Source organism: Erpetoichthys calabaricus, chromosome 2, assembly GCF_900747795.2.
Source record: "Erpetoichthys calabaricus chromosome 2, fErpCal1.3, whole genome shotgun sequence".
NCBI classification, from domain to species: Eukaryota; Metazoa; Chordata; class Cladistia; order Polypteriformes; family Polypteridae; genus Erpetoichthys; species Erpetoichthys calabaricus.
Window position 1 is genome coordinate 279,978,751 of NC_041395.2, and position 18,199 is coordinate 279,996,949.

The 18,199-nt window shown below is 35.0% G+C and overlaps 1 non-coding gene across 1 annotated transcript in view; it reads right to left on the minus strand.

The window, feature by feature from the left end:
• The window catches only part of LOC114647095 (uncharacterized), a 37,695-nt gene that overhangs the window by 4,792 nt on the left and 14,704 nt on the right, over positions 1–18,199 (minus strand). Inside the window, exon 2 of the transcript XR_007934070.1 lies at positions 10,729–10,770. This is a non-coding gene — a transcript (uncharacterized LOC114647095). The remainder of the gene's footprint in view (positions 1–10,728; positions 10,771–18,199) is intronic.

The following is an 18,199-nucleotide window of genomic DNA, read 5'->3' on the forward strand; positions in this document are numbered from 1 at the left end:
TAAATAGAGAATATCTGTTGGCATCTGCATACTTTAGTTTTTGCAACAATGGGTTATTATTAGTTTATGCTACACATAAGCCTAGGCTATTTCCAAATTGTTTGTTTATTTCAAAAAATTTCACACTTGAATCTTACTACTTTTGCAGCTTTGGCAACAGTGTTTTGTATGGCTTTAATAATGGACGAAGCCCCATAGATATCAATAGGATTAAAATTTAAAATATTAATTAATCATAGATACACAGTCATATGAAAAAGTTTGGCCCCTCTCAGGCTGGACAATAATTTACTCCACTTTCAACAAAAAAGATAACAGTGGTATGTCTTTCATTTCCTAGGAACATCTGAGTACTGGGGTGTTTTCCGAACAAAGATTTTTAGTGAAGCAGTATTTAGTTGTATGAAATTAAATCAAATGTGAAAAACTGGCTGTGGAAAAATGTGGGTCCCCTTGTAATTTTGCTGATTTGAATGCATGTAACTGCTCAACATGGATTACTTGCAACACCAAATTGGTTGGATTAGCTCATTAAGCCTTGAGCTTCATAGACAGGTGTGTCCAATCATGAGAAAAGGTATTTAAGGTGGTCAATTGCAAGTTGTGCTTCCCTTTGACTCTCATCTGAAGAGTGACAGCATGGGATCCTCAAAGCAACTTTCAAAAGATCTGAAAACAAAGATTGTTCAGTATCATGGTTTAGGGGACGGCTACAAAAAGCTATCTCAGAGGTTTAAATTGTCAGTTTCAACTGTAAGGAATATAATCAGGAAATGGAAGGCCACAGACACAGTTGCTGTTAAACCCAGGTCTGGCAGGCCAAGAAAAATACAGGAGCAGCATATGCGCAGGATTGTGAGAATGGTTACAGACAACCCACAGATCACCTCCAAAGACCTGCAAGAACATCTTGCTGCAGATGGTGTATCTGGACATCGTTCTACAATTTAGCGCAATTTGCACAAAGAACATTTGTATGGGAGGGTGATGAGAAAGAAGCCCTTTCTGCACTCATGCCACAAACAGAGTTGCTTGTTGTATGCAAATGCTCATTTATACAAGCCAGATTAATTTTGGAACAAAATGCTTTGGACTGATGAGACAAAAATTGTTATTTGTTCATAACAAAAAGCGCTTTGCATGGCGGAAGAAGAACACCGCATTCCAGGAAAAACACCTGCTACCTACTGTCAAATTTAGTGGAGATTCCGTCATGCTGTGGGGCTGTGTGGCTAGTTCAGGGACTGGGGCCCTTGTTAAAGATGAGGGTCAGATTAAATTAAACCAATATCGACAAATTCTTCAGAATAATGTTCAAACGTCAGTCACAAAGTTGAAGTTACACAGGGGTTGGATATTCCAACAAGACAATGACCCAAAACACAGTTCAAAATCTACAAAGACATTCATGCAGAGGGAGAAGTACAATGTTCTGGAATGGCTGTCACAGTCCCCTGACTTGAATATCATCGAAAATCTATGGGATGATTTGAAGCAGGCTGTCGGCAGCCATCAAATTTAACTGAACTGGAGAGATTTTGTATGGAAGAATGGTCAAAAATACCTCCATCCAGAGTCCAGACACTCATCAAAGGCTATAGGAGGCATCTAGAGGCTGTTATATTTGCAAAAGGAGGCTCAACTAAGTATTGATGTAATATCTCTGTTGGGGTGCCCAAATTTATGCACCTCTTTAATTTTGTTATGATGCATATTTTCTGTTAATCCAATAAACTTAATGTCACTGCTGAAATACTATTGTTTCCATAAGGCATGTCATATATTAAAAGGAAGTTGCTACTTTGAAAGCTCGGCCAATGATAAACAAAAATCCAAAGAATTAAGAGGTGTTCCCAAACTTTTTCATATGTACTCAGCGTATATGTATTTTAATATGATGGGAAACAGCAACATAAATAAACATTAGTGTTTTTAGTGCAAAAGTAGAGCACTTTTTTAAAAAAAGAAGCAACTCAAAATATGTTGAAAATTTGTATTTGTGAAAGCTTCACAACAAACATTATAACTAAATGCAAAACTGGTCTGTAATGGAAATGTAGAATAATAGACATGGCCTAAAGAGTCTCTAGAATGACCATCTGCCATCAACCAAAAACCCCATGGACTTTTTTGTCAGACATGGGGATTCCATTATTTGCTTGTAAGAAACACTTCATTGGCAAACTTAGTTTTGAAATGGTTTGTTTGTTGGTTGCTGCCCTGCATATTCTCCCCATCCCTTTTTCTGCAAATTTTTTTTCTCCTACATCCTAAGAATGCATATGTTAAATTAATTTATGATTCTAATTTAATGTTGTGTGTGTGAGGGGAACCAGACATGGACTGCTGCCCTGTGTGGGATTGGTTCCTGCCTTGTGCCCAGTGCTGCTGCAATAGGCTCGGTCATCATGAAACCGCTAATTGGATTAAGCAGGTCAGAGAATGTTATGAAGTGATTAACACTTCTTTAAAAATGAGAGAAGACTTTACACTTGAATATTGCTGCTGTTGCATAACACAATGCACTGCTGCCCATTAGATGGCAGTTCCTGCCTTGAACCTGAGGTTGATGTCAAAGGATCTGGCCTGTAATCCTTATATGGCTTAAATATGTTTGATTATGGATGTGTGGATGAACTAGTCTGTTAATTACCTTATTAGGATGAGAAAAAGAACATTTGCCCGGGCCTTACTATGTCAACAAAGGAGGAGGCAGAAGCTGTGCACACATACTATGTATGAAGTGGGTATGCCTTTACAATTGAAAATGATTTAATTGTCTCTGAAGGCAGGTAAAGATACACAACAAACAAAATACAATATAGTCTGTAACTCTAGAATAAATACATACTGTATACAGTACCAGGAAACAATTTGATTCTGAACACATTTGCCTTAACAATTACAATAACCCTTTTCTATGAAAATACATGTATATGAGTATAACATTTATCATCTACCTATTAATTCTCAGAGACATTGGAGAAGTACAGTTGTCAGTTTACATCAGATTCTAAAAACAACTTGTTTAATATGTCTCCAGTTATTCATTAGGGCAACAAAAAATAGTGTCATCTAATTATTTTAAAAATGGAAGGAGAGTCTATTGATGAACTTGTGATTTTCAGGCATTCAAATATCTAACCGTTTTTCGTAGTGCTTTATGATTGTTTCTTCACATGGATATTTAAGTGCATATTTCACTGGATGAAATTTGTTTTGCAGAATTAAGCAGTACTACTTAAAAGTGATTTCAGCTCAAAGCAAAGAGATGCACACAAAGACAGGGGAGACCTTTGTTAATTAAAGCAAAAACAAAGTCCAACTAATTTTGATATCTAATATATAGTGCATTTATTACTGATAAATCATTTTGAAGCTGGATTTTTATAGTCAGATTTTAAACCATTGTTATGTGTTAAATCTTGGCACACAGTTTATCTGTAATTATTTGGTGCTTATTATCCAAATGAATCGTGCAGCAGATGAATATCAAGGTTGTTTGGTTTACATTGCCCTGTTGGATTATCATCTGCTCTTTCACAGATTTGCAATTTGCTACCAATGACACAGTACAGGAAAAAGTACACACAGAGCCTAATGATTAAAAAAGCCTGGGCACCGCTAAATTGAGAATGTAAGAGAAGTGTGCCAAAGTCTCTCTCAGACACCATAAATAGCAACTGGAAGTTCTGTTCTAAAATACCATTTAACCTTCATGTCTGAATTACTGGTATGGTTTTTTTTAGACAGTGTATTTTACTGGGTTATTTTGTAATGAAGTCTGCTTGTTAGATACAATCTTGTAGTAAACATAAGGATTCTACTTCACAATAATGTTTTTGAGCATGTGTACCTCTTTGCAGAGGTTCCTAATGAACAAATATATTAATCAATTTATATTCTGCTGTCTTGGATCTTTGTTCTTTTCTTATTTCTAAGACAGAAAACTCCAAAAAATGGAATTTACCTGTTAACTGCACACCATTAAACAATAGTCAGACATCTAGATGACCTCTGAAGTTACATTGGGGCACATGCATGTTACATATTACAAACAGTACAGAGACCTGACTTTGACTCTAAATGTAAAAACTTAACATTCAAAATAAAATGTTGCTTTAATCATGAAATATTGTTTTCACAATGCATAACACATATTTAAATTTTACTAAATTCTCTTTTCCATCAGTTGTTACAGGCTGTGCAAAACATTCCTTTAATGTGAGCTACTGCCTGTTTGCATAACCATTCCAGTCCCTGCCCAAAGAATTTTCATATTTGACCTCTTTTGTCAGCTGCTAATGAAGATTACCACTTGGGAGCAGAACAGCAGTTGGTCAGCAGTTAGACATCAGGCAAACAGTGACCTTGACCTCACGCCAGTACATTTCAGACAGAATAAGCCAACAACTGCACAACTGAAAAATGACCAGTTTAAGTAATTGATTTTATTTATGGTGTATTTGACGTATATACTATATTAATTCTTGTATTTCCTCTCTTGAATGTAACAGTAGATTTTGTACATGTAATGCATTTTTAATGGCTGTATTTGCAAAGTATCTTGCAAGCTGTAAAATATGGAGAAACTTCACATGGCACTTAAGGTAATCTTTCATTAGTGCATAGGACACTGTGATTTAAAAAATGATTGCCCTCAAAATAGTTAAATGAATTTCAATTAATACTGATCATTTTTTTAAGTTTATCTTTTTATTGAATAATAGAAATGATTATTCAAAGGTTTCAGGAGTTAATTTTTGAAGTATGTAAATGTAATACTTTACTCTTTCCTAAAGGGCTGAAGTGTTTGGTTCATAAAACTCCTCTTTGAAGTTCAAATGTTTGGGGTACATCCAGATGGGCTTAAAGTGGAGAAGGACAAACAAACTGTAATTGTCTTTACTATACTACTGGCATGTAGACTTATCTTGCTCAACAGGAAGAATCCTAACTCTCCTATTCTAAGTCAGTGGGTAACTAATGTTTTATACTATTTGAAACTGGAAAAAATCAAATTCACACTTAGAGGATCTGTACAAAACATTTTCAAAACCTGGCAGGATCTAATCAATAACCTTATAGAGTAAGCATTTAAACTGAGGAAGCAGGTTCTCTCCCATCTTTTACTCCATTTACCTTTATTCATTTATTAATTTATCTATTCACTTATTTTTTATAGCTTAAAGTTTTACTGTGCTGGCCTAGCTCTCTTTCTCAGGGGTGGGGATTGATTTGTTTTGAACCTTTTTTTTTTTTTTTGTAAAACCTGAGTTATTTGTATGAAATGTTATTTGATTTTACTAAAATCAATAAAATAAAAAAAAAATAATTTAAAACACTGAGAAAGCAACTTTGATGTTCTTCATGCTCAAACTAACCATGAAGTATCTGTAAAATTTCACTTGAACATTTTCTCATTTAAATATTTTTATTGAAATTGAAAGGTGGCCTATTCATGACAGATAAAAATATTTTACAGTAATGTAATACAATATAAGCAAGAAAATATATGCATTGTCAAGGATGTGAGAGTATGGGACATCTTTAAGGCTTGCATCAGGTAAGCAATACCACTCTGAGCAGAGAGGTGACATTGTTGTTACAGTAACTCAGTCTCCCTCCTCCTTCACAGTTCAAAGGGACTCCAGCTGGCAGATGACTGACATCATTTCCTCGCCAGCCCAGTAAGTTTTGCCACTTCCAGGAGTGCACTATAAAACTGAGTTGACAACTTGCGTTCATTTTGGTTCCTCATCTGGTAGGCACGGAGCTCTTAGTCAGAAACTTTTTTTTTTTGTGACTTCTGTGTATGACTGTCAGTGTCCGCTGCTTTCTGCCTAGTAGTGCCTTATTCTTTCATTTTTTTCATTTTGCAATCATTAAATGGGGTTTTGCCACAGTGACACTCCAACTCTTCTTATTGTCTAACATTCGGCATTTTCATAACATATATATTATATAAATAAATATATATACTAGTACAGTGGCGGCGAACTCCAGGCCTGGAGTGCCACAGTGGCTGCAGGTTTTCATTCTTACCATCTTCTTAATTAGTGACCAGTTTTTTCTGCTTACTTCTTTTAATTAACATGACTCAGGCCCCATAGTTGTTTCTTTTTCTTTAATTAGCAGCCAAACAACAATGAGACACAAAACAAGCCACCACATGACCAGCTCCCCTGTGCCCATCACACAATTTCTGAAATTAAAGAGAGGTGATGGTCTTGGTAAGGTTGATCTCTCAGGTCACCAAAACATTTTGACTGTGCTCTTAGAAAGAACAGAAAAACAACAGTTTTCGAAATGCGTGCTGTGGCAGAATGAGAGCAGCAACAAACCATGGAATTAAATAACGGGTTTAATTAACAGCAATAATTTGTTTCTCATTAAGAAAGTGATTGGAGTGAAATTGGTTGGAGTTTGAAGCCCCAGTTTAGCTGGTCATCTGTTAGCTCGTTTCACATCTCATTTCTGCTTGGCTGTCATGTAATGAAGAAAGGAATCAATTCAGAGGGCTGAACCCTTTTAACAGGGCTATTAAAACAATGGGGAAAAAGTTAATTAGCAGTGAAAACTGGTCACTGATGGGGAAAAGGGTTAGAATGAAAACCTGTAGTCACTGCGGCACTCCAGGCCTGGAGTTCGCCACCCCTGTACTAGTATGTAAAGATATATTTCTGTACTTACTAAATAAAAAACACAGTGAAGAGTCTAAAATGTAAAAAGCAGTGATTTGTGCAGAAGCAAATGTTTTATTTTTACTTAACTTCCAAAATTTCAGCCAAAGGAAACTGAGATATACTGTAGTTGTCCATTTTTGCTGGTTGATGACTGACAAAGTGATATTTTGTCTACAGAAAGAGATTAAAAGACAATGAAAGAATTCTACCAATGTAAAATCCACAGTGGGCACAAGATTTGTCCATCTGTTCAGTTTTTGAACCTACTTATTCAATATAAAATCTCATAGGCAGACAGTCCCTATCACACTAACACTGAGCACAAGGCAGTAACTATGCCTGCATAACCTAACATAGCTTACATTTTTTCTACTTTAATTTAGAATTTGAGACTGTCATCAGAGCTAGATAGACTAAAAGGTCCATGTACCATATATTGCTCAGATCTACCGATCAGATTGCGTATTGTCATGTCACAAGTTACATGTATTCCAATTTTAATATCTCTAATGTATATTTGCAATATTTTGTTTTATTCTGTACTACTGTAGGTTTGAACGGTTCTGTTGCTGTCCTACTGCTACTCTGAAACAGAGAATATTTTGTCAGCACTATGAAACTGATATCATTTGACAGGACTACAACTGTATTGTTATGCAGCTTTTATATTTTTTAACTAAACTGCTGTCATAGCAATTTGTCTTCTTTGATTTTGATTCTGTGTATTCTTACAGTACATTACTGTCTATGTTGTAGTCGTTGTCTGTTGTTGGTACCACTATACTGCTGTCACTGATTTGCAGAAGACATGCATTATTTTACTGTTTATACATGAGAAAAAAATGTACACTTTTATATTGAGTGTAATATTTATCACCATGGTGAAAATCATAATTTATAAAGTTTGTTTTTAGCCTTCAATAGTGTAATATAATTTTGTTTGACTTTGTAAGTGGTTACGTTTTTTGTACTCTTTATTTGTACAAATTCTACACTTATCACATAATATCTTTGAAAGCCAACACTCTTTCAATGTCTGATTTTGACACTGAATTAATGTGTTTGTTTTTATTTACATTCTGTATATAGTATCAGTGTATTTTTAAAAGCTGCATTGATAAAAGCTTGAGCATACTGGTTGTTCAAAAAACTTTTTTTAAATAATTTTTTTTTAAATAATAATATTTTATAAGCAGGTTGCAGTTTATGAGTGCAAAGCTTATTAAATACATAGACTGTATTGACACCCTGAATATCCATCCATCCATTATCCAACCCGCTATATCCTAACTACAGGGTCACGGGGGTCTGCTGGAGCCAATCCCAGCCAACACAGGGTGCAAGGCAAGAAACAAACCCCAGGCAGGGTGCCAGCCCACTGCAGGGCGAGCACACACACACACACAGCACACACTAGGGACAATTTAGGATAGCCAGTGCACCTAACCTACATGTCTTTGGACTGTCGGAGGAAACCGGAGCACCCAGAGGAAACCCACGAAGACACAGGGAGAACATGCAAACTCCACGCAGGGAGGACCCGGGAAGTGAACCCAGGCCTCCTTACTGCAAGGCAGCAGCGCTACCCACTGCACCACCGTGCCGCCCTACCCTGAATATCATTGATCTTAATGGCTTCCTAATAGGATTTCATTGAGAATAAATCACAGATCAATGAGTCTTATTTAGATTAGAATTGAAAGCCTTTCTCTTATGCCTCTAGAGGGCAGAGACAGAAAAAAGTATATAAATTAATTACTGAAAGATGCTGAAATATCCAACAGGTTTCCAATGGCTCAGCATGTTCAATTAATTGATGAAAATATTAATACATGCCTGCCTAATTTTTTATTTTTTTTTAATTTTATTATTTTTTTTGAAATCATACAACATTCCATACAAATAGATCAATTTTACAAGAATAGGATTGAAAACAAATCAACCCCCACCCCTGAGAAAGAGAGCATGGGCAGCAGAATAAAACTTAAACCTAATAAAAATAAGTAAATAGATAAATTAATAAATGAATATAGATAAATGGAGAAGAAAAAGAAAACGGGGAGAGAATCTGCTTCCTCAGTGCTTTAAAAGCTTATTCTAGAATGTTATTGATTAGATCCTGCCAGGTTTTGAAAAATTTCTGCACAGATCCTCTAAGTGAGAATTTTATTTTTTCCAATTTCAAATAATATATAACAGTTAAAGATACAATTTTACATAAATTAATGATTTAATTCTTAGATCCTGAACTAGAATAGAGGACGTAAAAAGGACATAAAGATTCATTATTTCACTTAGATTTAACAGCAAAAACTTTTTATTGCGTTTTTTAGATATGCATCAAAATTGTTACATTTGAATTTAATTATATTTAGAATTAACCTATTCATATCTGTAAGTAAATTCTGTGAATGTTGCTAGATATGAGAATATGAGTCATTTGATTAATCATCCGTTCATTTATTCCCAGCACCTTGAACTGCAAGGCATGAGCCACATTACTTAAACTACTATATTTGAGACAGCTGCACCCTCCTTGTCTCATATTCAGATTTATTGCCATGTATACATGGCAAAGTTAAATAGTACTTACTCTGTCTTCTCAGAGTTGTGACAGTAATACAATACCAACAAAAAGACCCATATACAGATGCAACATTTATGCAGTATAATGCAACATAAGTATGCAAGAACATGTACAGTATTTGTTATTATAACAGGCTGTTCAATATCCTTACAATCTTTGTATAGAAACTGTTTCTGAATCTACTAGTATAAGTGCCAATGGTCTAGTACTTTTTACCAGAGAAAATCAGTGAAAAGACAGCTGTGTAGGATGCCTGAAGTCTTTAATAATCCTGTTTGCTTTTCTTAGGCAGCAACTGCTACATGTGTCCTGAAAAGAAGGCAACTGTGAGCTAGTCATATTCTGTGCTGCCTTCAGTCCTTTATGATCTTGAGTCACTCTTGTACAGAAGAGAATTGTGATATTATATTTGTAGAATAAAGGTCTTCAGTACACTCTAAGTCACATTTGACTGCAAAGTACTCCATCATGCACCAGAGTTCTCAGATATATGGGGCCAAGAGGCCAAAATCTACATGTTACATTCTGCAGAGAAAGTGACATGCAGGTGGATAAATATCTTTCAGGAAATGCTAGTCTTGCCTGATATACATCTTCAATGATGACTAAAAAACAGGGGGCAATACCTTTGTAATGGTATGCTAGGACTGTAAATCTCATTGTGAAAAGAGGACCTAAGGGTGACTTTCAAGGGAAAGTACTACTTATACCCTAAGGAAAAGCCTATGTAAGGGTATTGGCAAAAGAAAGTCCAGCCAATCAGAATCTGGGGAACAGTGTTAATTCAGTCCTGATTTATAATTAATAGGGTTAATAATTACGAAATTTAACATATGTGAAAAGATCGTTAAGTTAATCAAGCTTATCTGGTTAACTGATTGCTAAACTGTCCCAATATATGTTTGTTAGCTACTGTATGCAATATGGTAGTTTTTTGTAGATTACAGTTGCCCTTTATTTCAGATATAATGCATCCTAATTCGTGTTTGGAGTGGATTTTGCCTTTACTTTGATTGGCAGTAAAACTTTTTTGATGCCATTGAGAATGGTACAGACTTTCAATGTGTCTGTATGTCGCGTTTTCTGAATGACTAAAGTAGTTAATTTCACTTAGTTCATGGTGGCCATTCTTGGTTCTGCATGACTTCATTCTTTCTGTTTATTCATAAATCAATTTGTGTAGTTCTTAAAATAAGCAATTTAATCAAGGTTATATTGCTCATTCCTTTAGTATGTTACTGCATCAGTATTTTCTAAAGTGTTTGTTTGTGGGTCAAAGTGGATAATAACTTACTTTCTTTTTCTCATATTTTCTTTAAAAAAATAAATAGACTTACTTAAGTGTAAATTACACCAATTTAGACAGTTAATTGTTTTAATACATAATTAATAACTTTAAAATTCCTTAAAAGGTATGTATTTCATTTCCACCCATAGATCTTTTATTCCACTTACCAGGTATTGAGTTGATATCCAAAATCACTTTTATATTCATTCCTTGAAAAAAAAAAAAGAGATATAGTTTAATAAACTGAAGCTACAACCTGCCAAACAATGTAGCAGAGAACTTTATTCAATGTCAAAACCACCTTACACTGTGAAGAAACAAATCTGCTTTCTGTGGTTACAATATTCTGCATAAATTGAATGTTGGAATAATTGTTTTCTCATAAAATATTTCTTCCATCTATTCTCTTAGAATACTTGACCCTATAAAAGGAAGTATTAACCAAAATCAATTCCAGCAGCAATACTTAAGAAACCTTGGATGGTATTCCAGTATATTGAAGTCCAGGTTCATACACACTTAAACCAATTCAGTTTTGATTTAGGTTGAGAGAATAAAATATATTTAGGCAAGTTCAGATAAACACTGCTGTTCCTACACATGTTCTAGATTCCAACTTCACGCAGTAGTGTTTCAGGATCTGTCCATGAACTTTAAATAGTTATAAGCATTCTTTTTAAAGTGATTAGTCAAAGCTTTTAAAACTATGAAGTAGGGGAAACTTCAGGGGTTATGTCTTTGTAGGTTTAACGATATTCTGAATGTTTGCAGTTTTTATGTTTTTTTTTTAAATTTTATTGATTTTATTGTAATCATTCCATACAAATAGATCAATTTTTACAAAAATAGGATTGAAAACAAATCAACCCCCACCCCTGAGAAAGAGAGCATGGCCAACAGAGTAAAACTTAAAGCTAGTAAAAATAAGTAAATTGATGAGTTTAATAAACAGAACTTTTTCAGTTGTTGCTCTTAAGCTTTGGAATGACTTGCCTCTGCACAGCAGGTCTTCATCCTCAATCAAGGTTTTTAAAAGTTGGCTTAAGTCCTACTTGTTTTCTTCTGTCTTTCATTGTGTATGATGGGATTGTGGTGGATGTTAAAATTGGTTGTTTTATTAATCTGCTTTTGCATGATTGTTTTGTATTGTGTTTAATTCAATGCTTTTTTTCTACAGCACTTTGGCGCAACCTCTGTTGTTTTAAATGTGCTTTTATAAATAAATAATCTAATCTAATAAGCGGAAGTTAAATGGAGAAGAAAATGAAAAGAGAAGAGAATCTGCTTCCTCAGTGCTTTAAAAGCTTAATCTAAAATATTATTGATTAGGTCCTGCCAGGTTTTGAAAAAGTTCTGCACAGATCCTCTAAGTGAGAATTTGATTTTTTCCAATTTCAAATAGTATATAACATCAGTTACCTACTGACTTAAAAGAGGAGTGTTAGGATTCTTCCAGTTGAGCAAGATAAGTCTAGGTGCCAATAGTGTAGTAAAGGCAATTACAGTTTGTTTGTCCTTCTCCACTTTAAGCCCATCTGGAAAGTACCCCAAACACAGTTGTTAATGGGTTAGGAGGGATTGTGACACCAAGGCTGTCTGAAAGGCATTTAAAGATTTTGGTCCAGAATGATGTTAATTTGGTGCAGGCCAAAACATGTGACCCAGTGAGGCTGGAACTTGATTGCAGCATTCACAGGTTGGATCTTGCCCTGGAAACATTTTGGACAGTTTTACGTAAGACAGATGTGCTCAATATATAATTTTGAGTTGAATAATTGTATGCTTTGCGCATATGGAGCTTGAGTGAATACTCTGCATTGTTACCTTCCACTCCTTTTCTGATATGTTGAGTGAGAGATCCTTTTCCCACTTTTTATGATTGTATGTGTTAACATGTATTCCTTAAATTTTGCACTTCTCTGATATTTATGGTAGGCACATGTCGGTTTGATGTACTGTAGTAGACTCTGAAGGTCCAAAAGAAAAATGTCCTAAGAAAAGAAATCTTATCTTATCAGTCACAAGCCAGAACCTTGGTTTACCCACCCTTGCTAACAACACCTTGGGAAACATCTTGCCTACCCTTAATAAGTCATTGAACAATTTGCCAGAACATCTTTAATGCCACCCAAATATCATTACCCATGGCCTCATAAAACTCCTTCCACACATATGCCTTCACCACATCTACTACTGCAGTTGCTGCCTATCTGGCCGGCTGGTACCTCTCAGTTAAATTCAGAGGTCACTGTGATAAAAATGTAAGGGTGACCAATTTTTCTTTAAGTTTACAGTTTCACCAGGGTCTCTGAAAACAGTTGTTGCCAAAAGAAATGCCAGCCATGTTCCTGATTCCTAATGAGAGGCAGGAGATAGCCTTCTGAAGGTGACATCAGTGAAGTGCTTAAAATTATGAAGAAAATTAATAAAGTTGATCCCGTTGTCTAAAATAAATCTTTCATATAGGACAACTTGAAGAATCTAGGTGATTAGGACTGGCAAACTTGTTGGATAGAGTGGCCATGTTCTGGTCAAAATTGTTCTAATGTTTAAGAAATGAGAAATAAACTCATCCCGAATAGGGGCGTTAACTCAACAGTCTCCTTACACATTAATTTCCTGTTGGCATATTCCAGGTCTATCTAATGAACAGATGATCATTTTGAACTAATTCACCAACCATTGCAGATTAGTTGAGAGCTTAGCTGCTCTGTTTACATATGTGTCAAAAATATGAAGCCTCAGAAGAAACTACATGATTGCAAAGTCAATCATTGATCTTTGGCCGAAGATATTCTGTTACAAGAGCATCTTTGTGTTTGAATGTGATGTTAATAATGAATCATTTGTAAGAAAAAAATGTAAAGGTTATTCTCACACTATAAAGAAAAGAAGGTAAAAGGCAAAACATTTCAGCTGTGTAGCCTTTACCTGATACATAGCCAAAACAAATTTTATTTACTTTTGACTGTGTAAGTAATATTTACCTTTTAAATTTAATATTTATCATTTACCTTAAAATCAAATAGCTAATTAATATTAACTGCACTATTTTAACTGTAGTTATAATAAAAAGGTATTACAGAAAATATAGCAATTATAGGTCGTCATAGTTGTGCAGCACAGTGCTGTCCCTTACAGAAATGAAATATATTTAAAATATATTTTTTTAAAATGCATTGCTACAAATATGAGTATATTTTGAAATATGTTAAGAGTATGCTTCAAGGGTAAATTTATTATAAACTCTTGAAGCATGTTGAAATGTATTTTAAAATATATCAATATTGCCATTTTTGTATATTGCAATATATTTTTAAAAATATACAAAATATATACAATGAATACATATATATAAAATTATATATATATATATACTGTATATACTGTATATATATATATATATATATATATATATATATATATATATATATATATATATATATATATATATATATATATATATATAATATTAAAAATGAAAGCATCATTCAATAGATATCTATAAAGTGATGTTTATGTGGGGATCTATCCTAGACCCAATTGCACTATAACACAGCACAAAATGTAAACCTGTTATTAACCTATTAAAATTAGATAATAACATTTTAAACTGCAATGTTTTATCCTGAGTATAGTACGTTGTAAAAGATAATTAAAAGTAGGTGAGTTCAAATAAATTATATCTAAAGAGCTTTTTGTAATTCTTTAACATTCTTGCATTTCATTCTGAGTGCAGATTATTGCTTTGTATTTTGATATGCTACCTGAGAATCTACAACTTTCCATAAATAAAACATTTGTGCACAGATGCTTTAACATTCCAGAAATGTTTATACTTAAATTGTTAGCCTGACAGTAGAATGTTTTTTTTACATTTTTTACTGTAAATGTCAAAAAATTTCAAGCTTAGATTACATGTTTCATACATTGCATCCTACATACACTGGCACATCTATTGTACCTGTGTGAACCACCAATAGTGAGTTACAGTGAGTTCACTACAAATTGGATTCACTTGAAAGCCTGTGATTTTTACTTTTTCAAAGTTAAAAGATAAGGCATAAATTACCTTTCAGAAATGTAGAACTGGCAATGCAATGTATTGCATGTTTATTCAAAATGCATTTCTAAATATGTTTGTCAAATTATCCATCCATTCATCCATTTTCTATACCAGCATATGTATAGCTGGGTCATGAAGATGCTGGAGCCTATCCCAGCAATCATCAGTTGCTAGGCTGGAACAATCATTGACTGATGCACTGGTCCAGAATGTCCCCCAACACACACACACACACACACACATGCCAGTTTAACATGTCTTTGAGCTGTGGGTGGAAGCCCAGACGTAACCCATGTAGACACATTTTTACAATATTAAAAGGTAAATATTTGTTTAATTATAATTCAGATATAATCTTGAAAAATATATATTTGGACTACATCTATTTTACATTTTATTGAAACATACGTACACATATGTTCAGGTATATTGCAATAGATTTCTTTATGTAAGAGGCTGTCTCAAGGTTCCAGCGTCCTGGCTTTGAAATCCTTCCCTGGTCATTCCTGACATACATTTTGTAAAGTTCTCCCTGTGCCTATGTGAATTTTCCTGCTGATATTCCGGTTTTCCTTATACTGTACATCACTACAGATGTGCATGCTGAGTTGACTGTATTTTCCTAACTGGCCCCTTTGGGGTGAGGGTGTGTGCGCAGTGGTACCTATGATTGCCTTGTACACATGATATATACCCTGAATTAGATTAAAGGGATTTACAGATGTTCTACTAATTACAGTTCAAAAAACCCACAGAAATGAACTATTAATTATAAAATTCTCCATCAATTAATAAATCTGTAATGATCATCCACTAAAATTTAGATAGATAGATAGATAGATAGATAGATAGATAGATAGATAGATAGATAGATAGATAGATAGATAGATACTTTATTAATCCCAAGGGGAAATTCACATATTTAGCTGAACTCGCTAATGTAGCAGCCAGACAGACAGAGTACTGCACACATTATCAGGACAGATTGGTACAATGAAGAATAACATCTCAAATGCTTCATAAGAATACTAAAAGCAACATGGCAATGAGCAGCTAACGTTCAGCTGAGCACATTTTTAAATCGACTAAGCGAGAGACGATGGGATACGAAGGGGCGCAGGTCTGCGTCTTGTATTCGGGATCAGAAGCGACGTATGGCATTCCCTTTCTAAAGTTTGAGTAAACGGATTATGGGCCCATTGAAGCACATTTTCACCATTGCTGAAGTAAAACTCTTTGGAGGAGGCTGTTCAGCATTCTCACAATGTTATTCTGATTCATTGGATGACGCGGTTCTAAATCTGAATGTACATGTATTTCTTCAGATACCGATAACAAAACCTGCGCACTGTTTTGGAAAAATATTTAGATTTTACAATAACCGTAACTTCAGATTTTGAACGGTGGTTGGGCACAAATAACATAAAGCGTAATGTACAGGAGCACAGTTTATTATGACACTCACTGACTTCTTATCACCGCAGAGTCGATGCCCTGGGAATGCATGCTTGCTGGCCCTGAACACTCCCCACCGCGTCGCGGAAAACGTAATAACATAATGGAAGTCAAAAAGTGCAGCCGTGTCTCCAAGTCTCGCCTACGTAGAGCACCTGTCGGAAGATGGGATGATCCTTAGGAGAAAGGTAAACTGCTTACCACAATCCGAGCGCGCATCAAAGTGCTGCTTTAGTAATAAGAAGTGCCAAACCAGCGCGGAGGCACAGTTTGGCAAACACGCGCATCATATATTGGCAACATCGAGTTGTCTCATTGCCAAAACCAGGCGTGCATTTGGTTAACTCGACTGGCCGTAGCGCTCACACCCCGTAAGTAGATGCGTCGCGTTCTTTCCTTATTATGAGAAGAATGATGCATATTGTATTTCAAATACAAAAATAAGAAGGTTAATCATGGTATTAAAAGAAAAATAAGTTAGAGACGAAACGTTTCGACTGAAGAAAGAAACCAATAGAAACGGTATACTTCAACACCGCGATTCATATTTTTTTCAGTGTAGGATTGTTCTTTATTTTTCCTTATTGCTGATGCTGACGAAATCCATAACCACTTTTGTTGTTTTGCAGTGATGTTTTTGAAATATATTGTGATGAGATTTGAAAAATGTTCATGTTAGCGGTAACATTACCAGTAGTTTCCCTGCCCTCTTCTCCTCGTTTTCAAGTTTATATCTAGTTTTCAGAGATCCTTCACTTCTAATCAGCGCTGTGTTTTGGGTTCGTTTATACGCGAGTGGCAGTGTGGCATAGATTTATTATTTTTAAAAGCAATACAGCTTCGGATAATTTAGTAATTATATCACTGAAGTCGGAATGATGCCAGATTAGCATACAGATGCACCCCGCGACGGACTGTTTGATGAACTATCTTAACACCTAAATTATCTGCCGATTATTACATTTTGGCCCGCTGCAGCCGAGGTGGAAGTAATGGATTCCTCAGTTTCGCTAGGAAACAAGTAAACAGGTCTGCTAACATATCGGATTGATATTCCGTAATATGCATCACGGGATCCAAAGCAAGTTCATTTTTAATGTAGTACGTCTTCGTTTGCATGTTCTTTATATTATATAAACTCAAAACATTCATTTTTGGTGGGGGAAACATTTTTTCTTTGAAAGGGTAACTTCCACTACGCAAGGATGTGAACACCCATCTAGATGTTCGCTGTTTGATATCGGCTTTTGCGATCTGTATTTGTTTAATAATAATTGAGATGCCTTTATTAACTAATATCTGTGACAGATGTATAATTTTCCAAGCTGATTTAAGGGCCGGTTAAACAAGTTCAATTTGATAACATACTGTAAACAAATATTACAAAACCGAAAGGAATATAAGGGGCGGCACCCAGATTGCACTGCTAAGCTCTGCTGTCCTAGTAATGAAAATAAAGGGTACAGTATCCCTCTTTAGAACAACCCAGCAGGTTCACGCGCAACCTATGTGTGTGCCAGCTCTTGTAAACTATTGTACAGATTTGCGCCAGTAAGTAGCTGGTTAGAAGGTAACTTCAGTCTGGTCGCCGGGTCACCTGACATCGTGCGTGGTGTGCTTCATATTCGCGTTTGTGCGGTTTTTAACAAAGGGCTGCATTTATCTCCAGGAACCCGTACTGCCTTGTCTGGATGATTCCATCCTTTATGTATTACTGCTTAGGTCTGTGTAGAAACTGACTGCGCCTCCCCCACACCCCTTTATTGGAATAGGATGGCTCAGAAGTGGATTGTTTGTAGCTTGGCCTATCTTAGTGTTTTTGCCTTTATGACTGGATGAGGGTGCAAAAAGCAATATTTTACAAGTAAACATATGGATGACTTGCATATTGAATGAGTCCATGAATAACTATGCCTTTTTTATTCAAAATAAGAGAATTGTGTTGGTCTTATATTAAAACACTTCTAGTTGATTTTAAACACTTGGCAAATCTATCAATGGAACATTACTGACATAGAGTTAAGTTTTACTCAGTACGTTCAAACTTCCTGAAAGAATATTTATGATATTCACAATTAAAGTCTAAATAATTTAAGTTTGTGTAGTTAACAAATATT